The sequence below is a fragment of the Bufo gargarizans genome, chromosome 1 (assembly GCF_014858855.1).
Source record: "Bufo gargarizans isolate SCDJY-AF-19 chromosome 1, ASM1485885v1, whole genome shotgun sequence".
NCBI classification, from domain to species: domain Eukaryota; kingdom Metazoa; phylum Chordata; class Amphibia; order Anura; family Bufonidae; genus Bufo; species Bufo gargarizans.
In genome coordinates this window covers 229,953,397-229,967,912 of record NC_058080.1, presented here as the reverse complement: position 1 = coordinate 229,967,912, position 14,516 = coordinate 229,953,397, and the positions used below count along the sequence as shown (strand labels likewise).

At 42.4% G+C, this 14,516-nt stretch overlaps 1 long non-coding RNA gene across 1 annotated transcript; it reads left to right on the top strand.

Annotated features, from left to right (window-relative positions):
• The first annotated feature begins 10,843 nt into the window (after positions 1 to 10,843).
• Positions 10,844 to 14,249, top strand: LOC122938537. Its single transcript, XR_006390032.1, has 3 exons — positions 10,844 to 10,921; positions 12,322 to 12,379; positions 14,204 to 14,249. It is a non-coding gene; the product is annotated as an uncharacterized LOC122938537 (long non-coding RNA).
• Positions 14,250 to 14,516: the final 267 nt, after the last annotated feature.

Sequence of the window (14,516 nt, the reverse complement as noted above, 5' to 3'; positions counted from 1 at the left end):
CTTTGCAATCAAAATGTGTAAAAAATGGCCTGCGAAATCCGAAAGGTGCACTTTGGAATATGTGCCCCTTTGCCCACCTTGGCTGCAAAAAAGTGTCACACATCTGGTATCGCCGTACTCAGGAGAAGTTGGGGAATGTGTTTTGTGGTGTCATTTTACATATACCCATGCTTTGTTGAGAGAAATATCTTGGCAAAAGACAACTTTTCCCATTTTTTTTATACAAAGTTGGCATTTGACCAAGATATTTTTCTCACCCAGCATGGGTATATGTAAAATGACACCTCAAAACACATTCCCCAACTTCTCCTGAGTACGGCGATACCAGATGTGTGACACTTTTTCGCAGCCTAGATGCGCAAAGGAGCCCAAATTCCTTTTAGGAGGGCATTTTTAGACATTTGGATCCCAGACTTCTTCTCACACTTTCGGGCCCCTAAAAAGCCAGGGCAGTATAAATACCCCACATGTGACCCCACTTTGGAAAGAAGACACCCCAAGGTATTCAATGAGGGGCCTGACGAGTTCATCGAATTTTTTTTTTTTGCATAAGTTAGCGGAAATTGATTTTTTTTTTGTTTTTTTCTCACAAAGTCTCACTTTCCGCTTATTTAGGACAAACATTTCAATCTTTAATGGACTCAATATGCCCCTCACGGAATACCTTGGGGTGTCTTCTTTCCGAAATGGGGTCACATGTGGGGTATTTATACTGCCCTGGCTTTTTAGGGGCCCTAAAGCGTGAGAAGAAGTCTGGAATATAAATGTCTAAAAATGTTACGCATTTGGATTCCGTGAGGGGTATGGTGAGATCATGTGAGATTTTATTTTTTGACACAAGTTAGGCTACTTTCACACTAGCGTTCGTCGGTCCGCTCGTGAGCTCCGTTTGAAGGCCCTGTCCGTTTGAAGGCAGCCGTCCAGCCCTGATGCAGTCTGAATGGAGCGGATCCGCTCAGACTGCATCAGTCTGGCGGCGTTCAGCCTCCGCTCCGCTCGCCTCCGCACGGACAGGCGGACAGCTGAACGCTGCTTGCAGCGTTCGGGTGTCCGCCTGGCCGCGCGGAGGCGTGCGGATCCGTCCAGACTTACAATGTAAGTCAATGGGGACGGATCCGTTTGAAGATGCCACAATATGGCTCAATCTTCAGGCGGATCCGTCCCCCATTGACTTTACATTGAAAGTCTGGACGGATCCGTACGAGGCTATTTTCACACTTAGCTGTTATATGCTAAAATAATGCAGACGGATCCGTTCTGAACGGAGCCTCCGTCTGCATTATTATGATCGGATCCGTTCAGAACGGATCCGATCGAACGCTAGTGTGAAAGTAGCCTTAGTGGAATATGAGACTTAGTAAGAAAAAACAAACAAAAAAATATATATATTTCCGCTAACTTGGGTCAAAAAAATGTCTGAATGGAGCCTTACAGGGGGGGGGGTGATCAATGACAGGGGAGTGATTAATGACAGGGGGGGTGATCAATGACAGGGGGTGATCAGGGAGTGTATATGGGTGATCACCCCCCTGTCATTGATCACCCCCCTGGTAAGGCTCCATTCAGACGTCCGTATGATTTTTACGGATCCATGGATACATGGATCGGATCCGCAAAACACATGCGGACGTCTGAATGGAGCCTTACAGGGGGTGATCAATGATAGGGGGTGATCAGGGAGTGTATATGGGTGATCACCCGCCTGTCATTGATCACCCCCCTGTAAGGCTCCATTCAGACGTCCGCATGTGTTTTGCGGATCCGATCCATGTATCCATGGATCCGTAAAAATCATACGGACGTCTGAATGGAGCCTTACAGGTGGGTGATCAATGACAGGGGGGTGATCAATGACAGGGGGTGATCAGCGAATCTATATGGGTGATCACCCGCCTGTCATTGATCCCCCCCTGTAAGGCTCCATTCAGACGTCCGTATGCGTTTTGCGGATCCGATCCATGTATCCGTGGATCCGTAAAAATCATACGGACGTCTGAACGGAGCCTGACAGGGGGGTGATCAATGACAGGGGGGTGATCAATGACAGGGGGGTGATCAGGGAGTTTATATGGGGTGATCATGGGTGATCAGGGGTTCATAAGGGGTTAATAAGTGACGGGGGGGGGGGTGTAGTGTAGTGTGGTGTTTGGTGCGACTGTACTGAGCTGCCTGTGTCCTCTGGTGGTCGATCCTAACAAAAGGGACCACCAGAGGACCAGGTAGCAGGTATATTAGACGCTGTTATCAAAACAGCGTCTAATATACCTGTTAGGGGTTAAAAAAATCAGATCTCCAGCGTGCCAGCGAGCGATCGCCGCTGGCAGGCTGGAGATCCACTCGCTTACCTTCTTTTCCTGTGAGCGCGCGCGCCTGTGTGCGCGCGTTCACAGGAAATCTCGCGTCTCGCGAGATGACGCGTATATGCGTCGCTGTGTGCAGGGCTGCCGCCTCCGGACCGCACATCTGCGTTAGGCGGTCCGGAGGCGGTTAAGGACTACCGTATGTGTGTGTGTTTTAGAGCAGCAATATATTTTTACCTGCGCTAAATTGATCAGTCTCAGGGACATCCATGCTGAGGAAGGGACAGATAGTGCAGGGAAAGAAATTAGCTTTTTTTACTACCAAAAGATTTTCAAAGACCCCAAAGTCCTTTTAAGGACTACTTGTATAAGTACAAGAAACAGAACTGGATCCCACATCCTCAATACTATGCTTTTATCTAACTCCTTCTCAGCATAATGAACATCGCTTCTCAGCGTAATTTATCGTATACCTAACCCTATGCTGCATGCTATACATGAAGCATTAGTATATAATTTGATTAAAAAGCATAGGCCCACTCACTGAGACAAGGTTGCCCCTTTGAATTGGACCCTATTCTAAATTTGGCGCAGCACTGCATGGCGACCGCCGACACAGCAAAACCACCCCAGCAGGGAGGGGGACCCAGCAGTCAAACAGCGCCCCCGCTGTATGACAAAGCCACCATGGCACTGGGCCCCACCAACCAACCAGGATGGCAACAATAGCCGCCGTGCAGTACCGCACCATGCGAACAGGTGTGGAACCGACCCCATCACATACTCTCACCATGTGAACAGGTATGGACCTCACCCTATCACATACTCTCAGGAACTCCAACTGAGAGGTAGGAATATATACCCTTATGCAGTCTTCTGCTAATTAAAAGCACCTGGGCCAAATGGGGAGGAGTGCTGATACCAGAAGGGAAAAGAGCACACACAGTAGTCCTTAAAAGAAGGTATACGATAAATTACGCTGAGAAGCGATGTTCATTATGCTGAGAAGCAGTTAGATAAAAGCACAGTATTGAGGATGTGCAATCCAGTTCTGTTTCTTGTATTTATACATGTATTTATACAAGAAACAGAACTGGATTGCACATCCTCAATACTTGTCATGAGGGTGTCAAGAACCACGCCTGACTCCGTTATACCCGGGGTCAGGAAGTCGCAGCGGTTGGCTGCGCGCTCTATGTAAGATAGGGCTGTTTCCTTATGGTAGCTTTCTGGGTTTGCTTTGCAACCCTTTTTGGCTCACTCAGGGATCCGTAGCTCCTTCTCCTCAGCTGTTCCTTGTCCAGCACTCCCAACCTCCTTATATTCCCCTCTCACACTTCTCTGGTTGCCAGATATAGAGCTTCCTGCCTGGACTTCTATACTGACCCACTGGAGCTGTGTTGCTGCGTTCTCTGGTTGTTGTTCCAGAACGTTACCCTCCGGATCCCTGTTAGGCCTTTGTGGTCTGCTGTTGTCGCCCACCTGGGTTTATGTGTTTGCCTGTATTGTCTGTCCTCTGCTTGGTGTTTTCCTCTTAGTGTCAGTGGTGCGGACTAGCGATCCCACCGGCCCGTTCACTACCTAGGGCTCATTTTAGGGAAAGCCAGGGTTTAGGCACGTGATCGCCGCACGGGTGAGGAACCCGTCTAGAGACGTCAGGGGTCACCACCTTTCCCTCTGCCTTGAGCAGGGCTTTCCCTTTTCCCTCCCTGTGCGTGACGCTGGTCATTACAATACTGTGCTTTTATCTAACTGCTTCTCAGCATAATGAACATCGCTTCTCAGCGTAATTTATCGTATACCTCCTTTTAAGGACTACTGTGTGTGTGTTTGACAGCAGAAAAATATTTTTCTTTAATACCTATTAGTGACATATACTGTACATCATCCGCAGACTGTGTCTTTTTGAGTAAATTCAAATAATCAGTGCCACATTTATTGTCTATAGTGTGCTTTAATACACTTCCATGACATATATAGTACTCCATCCGAAAACTGTTTCTTTAGCGTAAATTAAAATATTCAGGGGCCAGCTCTCATCTACTGTCTCAGTACTGTAGTGTGCGCGTGTAATACACATCCGTGACATATGCAGTACTCCATCCGAAAACTGTTTCTTTAACCACTTACCGCTACGCTAACGCCGAAAGGCGTCATCTCTGCGGCGCTCCCAGGCTACGCTAACGCCGATTGGCGTCATCTCGCGTGAGCCGAGATTTCCTGTGAACGCGCGCACACAGGAACGCATAGTGCACAAGTTCATCTGCAGCCTGCCGGCCGCGATCATTGGCTGGCAGGCTGTAGATTTTTGAATCGTCCAATGAAATGGTTATGTCAGACGCTATTTTGAAAATAGCGTCTGATATAACTGCTGCCTGGTCCTCTGGTGGTCCCTTTCGCTTGGATCGACCACCAGAGGACACAGGCAGCTCAGTAAGTAGCACCAAACACCACACTACACATTAGATATTACTCTGTCATTTATTAACCCCTTATTTAGCACCTGATCACCCATATTAGACTCACTGATCACCCTGATCACCCCCTTGTCCACCCCCCTGTCATTGATCACCCCCCCTGTAAGGGTCCCTCATCCCTGCCAAGTAGTTAGCTACTTGCTAGGTAGTTTAACGCCCACCGCACCGCACCGCAGTCACCGATTAGTCGCTGATTAGCGTCATCGCTGTCGCTAATCAGCACTAGTACTATATAGTATCTGTAAGTGATCAATACTGATCGCAATCAGATCTATATAAGTACATTAGGGTCACCTTAGGTTCTACAAAAAACGCAGTGTTCGCCCAATCAGGCCTGATCTTGTGCGCACACTTGCGTTCAGTCCGCCCCGCCGCAGTGACAGAATTATTTTTTTCTGATCACTGCAAAAACACCGTAAAATCGCTGCGGCGCTATAAAGATCACTTTTGAGCTTTTTGGATCTTTATTAGCGATCGCAGCTTTACTTCGCAAGCACTCCCTTTTACTAAGCAGGTTTGATCTTTTTCCTGGGTAGTCTCAGAGGAATACCCCCTAAATTTAGTGAACCCAAAATGTCAAACAAGGGGTATTCCGCTGAAGAGGCCTACAGGATTCTGGCCGTGATGGATGAAAGCGATGGGGACGCCTCATCCGCTGAATCCAGTGGTTCAGAATATGAACCTGTAGACAGCAGTGGCACTCTAACGGCTAGTGAGGATGACGAGGTAGAGGTCCCTGCTACGGCCAGACGTACCCGATCCCATGTAAGAGTTCTGCCTACCCTGCATGATGATCCTCATTTGCAGCAGAGTGGTGCTAGCGCTGATCTTGTTTATGGTGCAGCGTACACCAGCAGCGCAGCACAGCCTGGACCTTCTACCAGCACTGCCGTATTCCCTGGTGAAGTGGCGAGCACCAGAAGGGCAGTTCCAGCTGGTACGGTGGCACGTGCAATAACTCCCCTGTCGCAGCCACCGCGTTCACAGGCCCGTAGAACCCTTAGTCTCCCAGAGGTGCTGGCAAATCCTAATTGGCAATCCCCTGATTCCGCCACACCCGTATTGCCCCCTTTCACCGCCCAGTCTGGAGTTCGCGTGGAGACGGCTCATTTAGGATCGGCCCTTCAGTTTTTTGAGCTGTTCTTCACCGCGGATCTCTATGACCTAGTTGTGTCAGAAACCAACCGCTACGCCACACAGTTTATTACCGCCAATCCGGAAAGCTTCTATGCCCAGCCTTTCCGGTGGAAACCAGTCACCGTTTCCGAGTTTAAATTTTTTTTGGGCCTTCTCCTCAGCATGGGTCTAACTAAAAAAAATGTATTGCGGTCATATTGGTCTAAAGACCCAATACATTTCATGCCCATGTTCTCTGCTGCAATGTCTAGGGCACGTTTTGAGGCCATCATGTGCTTTATGCATTTTACGGACAATAGCACCTGTCATCCAAGAGGCCACCCTGCTTATGACCGGCTCCATAAAATTCGGCCCCTCATAGACCATTTGTCATCCAGATTTGCAGATGCGTATACCCCTAATCAAAACATCTGCATAGACGAGTCCCTAGTACATTTTACCGGGCGCCTTGGCATAAAACAGTACATCCCCAGCAAGCGCGCCCGGTATGGGGTCAAACTGTATAAGCTCTGTGAAAGGGCCACAGGCTATACATATCGTTTTAGGGTCTATGAGGGAAAAGACTCAAAACTGGAGCCGGTCGGATGTCCTGACTACCTGGGGAGCAGTGGCAAGATTGTCTGGGACTTGGTGTCACCCTTACTCCACAAGGGGTACCACTTATACGTGGACAATTTTTACTCAAGCGTGGCCCTCTTTCGGCACTTACATCTAGTCGGAATTCAATGCTGTGGCACCGCGCGACCTAGTCGCCGGGGCTTCCCCCAACGGCTCGTTAGTACCCGACTTGCACGGGGGGAGAGGGCTGCCTTGTGTGACCAAGAACTGCTCGCGGTGAAGTGGAGGGACAAGAGGGACGTTTACCTTCTGTCCACCATTCACGCAGACACGACTGTCCAAATTGAACGGGCAACTGGAGTCATTGTGAAACCCCTCTCTGTCCACGACTATAACCTTCACATGGGAGGGGTGGACTTCAATGACCAGATGTTGGCTCCCTATTTAGTTTCCCGCAGAACCAGACGATGGTATAAGAAGGTGTCTGTTTATTTGATCCAATTGGCGATGTACAATAGTTTTGTTCTCTACAGTAAGGCTGGGAGAACAGGATCCTTCCTAAAATTCCAGGAAGAGATCATTTCGGAAATCCTGTATCCAGGAGGGTCCGTGCCCCAAGGCCCTGATGTAGTGAGCCGGCTACATGGCAGACACTTCCCGTCTGTCTATCCTGGTACCCCAACTCAACGTTCCACAAGAAAAAGATGTCGTGTCTGTAGCAGGGGTGGAATAAGGCGTGACACCACCTTTTTTTGTCCTGACTGTCCTGACCAGCCTGCCCTATGCATAGGGGAGTGTTTCCGCAAGTTCCACACTCAGGTACACTATTAGCATAGGGATTGCGTACACAGGACAGGCACACAGGGGTCTTAGGGCCCTTTCACACAGAGCTGCCACAAACCTCTCCTTTCACCTGGGACAAAGTGCATAATGTACTTCGCCGCATCTCTGGGCGATTTGCGCTTTGCACATTGTCCCATGGGGAAGGAGAGGTTTGTTCAATAAAGGTAAAAAAAACAAAACAAAAAAAAAAATCACCGGTAAGCAAAAAAGTTATTGTTCTGTTTCAAAAGTTTATAAAAGTTAATGTTAATAAATTTATTGCGTTGCGGCCTGTTTTTTTTTTTTTTTTTTTTTTTTTACCTTCTAGGTGGACCAAGCGATCAAGCAGCTGCAGCACTGATGTGCATTCTGACAGAAGCATTGCGCTGCTGTCAGATTACACAAAAGTCAGTGTATGCGGCGCTGCAAGACGAGATTTCTACTCTGCAGTAACAGATACGTTTGCCGAGGCATACGAGCTGAGGAGGAGGCGGCGTTCCTATGCTTTGGCAAACACTTTGTATATATAAAAAAATATAAAAAATCCCGGCAATGATTTATTCATCCACATCGATTGATGTGAATGGAGAAATCGGGTTTGCCAGGGCATACGAGCTAAGTGGGTATGGATGTTGGGCGGAGCTCCTATGTCCTGGCAGACGCCTTTCCCCTCCTTTTTTTTTTGGGCAGAGATTTTTTCATCCACATTGATCGATGCGAATGAAGAAATCTGTGCCGTTCATTTTTTTCTTTCAGCCCAGAGGCTGAACGGGAAAAAAATCTCATTACCTGTATGCTCAATATAAGGAGAATAGCAGAAACTCCTAATGCTGGCCATACATGTAATGATTGCGGAGACCCTCAAATGCCAGGGCAGTACAAACACCCCACAACTGACCCCATTTCGGAAAGAAGACCCCCCAAGGTATTTGCTGAGGGGCATATTGAGTCCATGAAAGTTTTAAATTTTTGACCCAAGTTAGCGGAAATTGAGACTTTGTGAGAAAAAACTAAAAAAAAATCAATTTCCGCTAACTTATGCCAAAAATGTTTTTTTCTATGAACTCGCCATGCCCCTCATTGAATACCTTGGGGTGTCTTCTTTCCAAAATGGGGTCACATGTGGGGTATTTATACTGCCCTGGCTTTTTAGGGGCCCTAAAGCGTGAGAAGAAGTCTGGGACCGAAATGTCTAAAAATGCCCTCCTAAAAGGAATTTGTGCACCTTTGCGCATCTAGGCTGCAAAAAAGTGTCACACATGTGGTATCGCCGTACTCAGGAGAAGTTGGGGAATGTGTTTTGGGGTGTCATTTTACATATACCCATGCTGGGTGAGATAAATATCTTGGTCAAATGCCAACTTTGTATAAAAAAATGGGAAATGTTGTCTTTTGCCAAGATATTTCTCTCACCCAGCATGGGTATATGTAAAATGACACCCCAAAACACATTCCCCAACTTCTCCTGAGTACGGCGATACCAGATGTGTGACACTTTTTTGCAGCCTAGGTGGGCAAAGGGGCACATATTCCAAAGAGCACCTTTAGGATTTCACCAGCCATTTTTTACAGATTTTGATTTCACACTACTTCTCACGCATATGGTCCCCTAAATTGCCAGGGCAGTATAACTACCCCACAAGTGACCCCATTTTGGAAAGAAGACACCCCAAGGTATTCCGTGAGGGGCATGGCGAGTTCCTAGAATTTTTTATTTTTTGTCACAAGTTAGCGGAAAATGATGATTTTTTTATTTTTATTTTTTTCCTTACAAAGTCTCATATTCCACTAACTTGCGACAAAAAATAAAAAATTCTAGGAACTCGCCATGCCCCTCATGGAATACCTTGGGGTGTCTTCTTTCCAAAATGGGGTCACTTGTGGGGTAGTTATACTGCCCTGGCAATTTAGGGGCCCAAATGTGTGAGAAGTAGTTTGAAATCAAAATCTGTAAAAAATGGCTGGTGAAATCCTAAAGGTGCTCTTTGGAATGTGTGCCCCTTTGCCCACCTAGGCTGCCAAAAGGTGTCACACATCTGGTATCGCCGTACTCGGGAGAAGTTGGGGAATGTGTTTTGGGGTGTCATTTTACATATACCCATGCTGGGTGAGATAAATATCTTGGTCAAATGCCAACTTTGTATAAAAAAATGGGAAATGTTGTCTTTTGCCAAGATATTTCTCTCACCCAGCATGGGTATATGTAAAATGACACCCCAAAACACATTCCCCAACTTCTCCCGAGTACGGCGATACCAGATGTGTGACACCTTTTGGCAGCCTAGGTGGGCAAAGGGGCACATATTCGAAAGAGCACCTTTAGGATTTCACCAGCCATTTTTTACAGATTTTGATTTCACACTACTTCTCACGCATATGGTCCCCTAAATTGCCAGGGCAGTATAACTACCCCACAAGTGACCCCATTTTGGAAAGAAGACACCCCAAGGTATTTCGTGAGGGGCATGGCGAGTTCCTAGAATTTTTTATTTTTTGTCACAAGTTAGTGGAATATGAGACTTTGTAAGAAAAAAATAAAATAAAAAATAAATCATCATTTTCCGCTAACTTGTGACAAAAAATAAAAACTTCTATGAGCTCACTATGCCCATCAGCGAATACCTTAGGGTGTCTACTTTCCGAAATGGGGTCATTTGTGGGGTTTTTCTATTGTCTGGGCATTGTAGAACCTCAGGAAACATGACAGGTGCTCAAAAAGTCAGAGCTGTTTCAAAAAGCGGAAATTCACATTTTTGTACCATAGTTTGTAAACACTATAACTTTTACCCAAACCATTTTTTTTTTACCCAAACATTTTTTTTTATCAAAGACATGTAGAACAATAAATTTAGCGAAAAATTTATATATGGATGTTGTTTTTTTTGCAAAATTTTACAACTGAAAGTGAAAAATGTGATTTTTTTGCAAAAAAATCGTTAAATTTCAATTAATAACAAAAAAAGTAAAAATGTCAGCAGCAATGAAATACCACCAAATGAAAGCTCTATTAGTGAGAAGAAAAGGAGGTAAAATTTATTTGGGTGGTAAGTTGCATGACTGAGCAATAAACTGCTAAAGTTGTGGAGTGCCGATTTGTAAAAAAGGGCCTGGTCACTAGGGGGGTATAAACCTGTGGTCCTTAAGTGGTTAAGGCAAATTTAATCTGGGCCTATGATATCATATACACCATGAAACACTTAAATTAATAACAACAAACATCATAAATTGTAAATCAAATAAATTTTATTTAATAACTTGAACATTAACTTTATTGGGAATTTTAGGCCGCAATGCTTATTATGATCAACTAATAATCCAATTTATTAAATCTCAAATCCATATAATAATGCAATCTTGTAAATATAACCAAGTAATCACAAGTCCACTCAACGGAGTGACTTAACCCCTCATCAATAAGCAAAGCAACAATTTTTTATATATTTTTTAAGGGAGGGAGGGAGGGTAATTTGCTCAATATACTTACGTGAATGCGCATAAACCGTTGGACCGCTTCTTTTATAGGATCAGAAAAGCCGTTGAATATTTTCCACCAATCCAGATGCTTTGAATTGCCACCTGCCAATTACTACAGTTCCTTGGAGCGAACCACCTCATCCTTTATCACAGGTAAGTGTATATAAATTTAGTGAATATTAAATATACAATGATAGGTGTCATGATATCATGGCTCCCCTCATTGTATTCACAATATGTCTCGCTTCATGATATCATATACACCATGAAACACTTAAATTAATAACAACAAACATCATAAATTGTAAATCAAATAAATTTTATTTAATAACTTGAACATTAACTTTATTGGGAATTTTAGGCCGCAATGCTTATTATGATCAACTAATAATCCAATTTATTAAATCTCAAATCCATATAATAATGCAATCTTGTAATTATAACCAAGTAATCACAAGTCCACTCAACGGAGTGACTTAACCCCACCGCCACATCGCAAAGCGACAAGGCCAAGCCATTGCAGCCTAAATCCATACTAAATAAAAATTTTATCTATCATATTTTGAACATCAACAATAAATATGTCCAATCCGATATCAGACAGTTGTTCCTTCTGTGGGTGAAAAAGACCTCTGGTGAAACCATTTAGTTCCCAGTGCCTGTATGAATATTCTCCAATTTTCCTCATAAAGTTTTCCATCTGCTTATTAATTCTTCTTCTTATTTTTTCCTTGAATGACAACTCCTTGAAAGACCAAGAAAATCTTGGAATGAATTCTGAAAATATTATTTTTGGATTTCCGAGTAGATTGCGAATTTGTATTATATTTTCTTTCAATTCGCATATAATTTCATGTGTTTTTATACCACCAATGGCATTTTCATCAAAATGTAAAATGACTAAACTAGGTTTCGGCCAAATATCTAACAGTCTTTTACATTCATGAAACGTATTGTTATAATTGACATCTTGAAACGACCTCCAAAATAAACAATAGTTCTCTGGAAATCCTAAATTATAGGAAGACTTTCTGACATAAGATCGTCTCTGAGCCAATGTAATAGTGTTATGTCCTAGAATCCAAATTATTCTCAATTTTCCTGAAATTAATGAACAATTAGATTAGGACGAATGTATAACTTGTAACAATTGGATTTCCATCTCCCCATTCTTTTTATGACACTATCGTTAATTCCCAATTGAGCAGCATAAGTTGCCGCTCCAATTCTGAAAGAGTGGGCAGTTATTTTATGTTTGTCTAAACCAATATTTTTTAAACTCAATTTGAGAATATAATTAAATTGGTATATTGACAACGGAGTTCCATCCAAATGAATAAATAAAGAATCATTCATATTGTTCCTAACTTTCAGCCATTTTAACATGTTCTCAACTGGACAAACTGCACTGATATGGAATTTATTAAGATGTATGCTTGTTCCTGTTCCAAGCTGATCTGTTTTGGATTTTTTAATTTTAATTTTTACTGAACTACTTCTACAATTTAAATCGGAAATTAATAAAGGGGATTCTGTTAATTTATTTTTTGCAGCTATCTCGCTAATTCTCAGGGCTGCAAAGAATGCAAGAGAATACGCAGAAGAAAAAAGGTAAGTTTCGTAAGCAGAATTACAAACCTTGGGTAATTGAGAAATAATTTTTGTAATAATTGAATAGAAATGGGTCTAGTTTTATCAGTCATCACTGAATACTTATTAATACCTTTTAAAATTTGTTTTATCTTAAAATGACTAAGTAAAGAATTGCAGCCATCCAATTTTAGAAAAAATGATATACCAGATAATTTTTTCGAAATGGTACCGGCACTAACACCTTTTTTGTAGAGATACAGAATAAAAGATATAACATTCTCTATATTCTCAATTAGAATTGTATTGTTGATATTCTGTAGTTTGCAAAATTCCCTCCACTCAAACCATGCGGCGGCATATGCTGCCCATGTATTTGTGGCTAAAGAATTTTTTATTAACTCGTTCGTTAGTCTTCTGTCAAATTCCAAAGTCGAGTCGGACAAGCAATTCCTATTCTTGGAGCTTGAGGTACCATCTCGAGGAAATCCTTGAAACGCTGTCGAGATAAAGCGTCAGCAAGTATATTATGTTTTCCAGGTATATGTTTAGCCTTAATCCATATGTTGTTATTTAAGCAAATTAAAACTAATTTACGCAATAGTACGTTTACTATCTCGGATTTAGAAGAGAGACAGTTTATAGCATAAACTACACCAGTGTTGTCCGTATGTAAAAGAATTCTTCTATTCTGAAATTCTAAGGACCAGATTGTTAGTGACACTAAAACAGGAAATAATTCTATAAAAACTAGATTTTTTGTGTACTTATTGAAAACCCAATCTAAGGGCCATTTTTCTGCTGACCACTTAAAATTAAAGAAGGCTCCATATCCTATAGCTCCTGCAGCATCTGTGTATAAAGATAGAGAGTCAGAATCTATGAAATCCTTTTGCCAAATAGTATGACCGTTAAATTCGTTTAAAAATTTTAACCAAATAGATATATCATTTTTTATTTCTTTTGATAAACGGATATGAGAATTTGGAGATTTTTTACCTGCAGTTGCTGCGTACATTCTTTTTGAAAAAACTCTCCCCATAGGTATTACTCTTGATATGTAATTTAGCGACCCTAGAAGTGATTGTAATTTTTTAAGTGTTGTTTTTTCCTTTTTTATTAAATCAGATAACAAAATAATAATTTGAAAAAAAAATTCTTCCGGGATGCTGAATTCCATTTTTAATGTGTTTATATGAATGCCTAAAAATTTTAACTGATTAGTGGGAAAAACTGTCTTATCTGTAGCTAACGGAATATTAAAATAATGTGCTATCTTAAAAAATTTATCTAACAAAACTGCGCAAGCATTAGTATCTTTATCGCCTATGAATAGAAAATCGTCTAAGTAGTGCAGAATAAAACCATCTTCTGAATGGATATCTAACATCCAGTGAAGGAATGTAGAAAAGGCCTCGAAATAATGACAAGAAAGAGTAAAGCCCATAGGGAGTGCCATATCGTAGAAAAATTTGTCTAGTAATTTAAAACCTAAGGAATTGTAACCAATGGGGTTAATTGGTAAAAGTCTAAACGCAGATTTGATGTCAGCCTTTGAAAGCCAAGCATTTCTACCTGCTTTTTGAAGATATATTAATGCTTGGTCAAAGGAAGCATACTTCACACTTGCTTTACTTTTGTCAATAGAGTCATTTAATGAATCATTTTTTGGGTATGAAAGGTTATGTATTAGTCTGAACGAATTTTGCTCTTTTTTCGGCACTAAGCCTAACGGGGAAATCCTGAAATTTTTAAAAGGAGGATAATTAAATGGACCAGCTATACGACCTGCAGCAATTTCTGATTGAATCTTTTCAATTACAATGTCTAAATTATTTTTTACAGAACGAAGATTATCAACCACCTTACAGCCCGGTCCTTCAAATTCAGGTATGAAGAAACCGTGATAAAAACCATCAGTTAATAGCATGGCCATCTGAGTGTTTGGGTAAAATTTTAGCCAGTGAATTAATTTTGCTGTATTCAATGGAGTCACCATGTTTATTTGCATGTTGCTCTTTGGTTGAATGTGCGAAATTAATTCCTTGCTTCCGAAAACACTTTGAAACTGGATGTGGTCCTGAACAGAAAGAACATTCGTGTCTATATTTGCAATTGTTTTGCCATTTACAAAAATTGTCGTTAAAGGCAAAACATG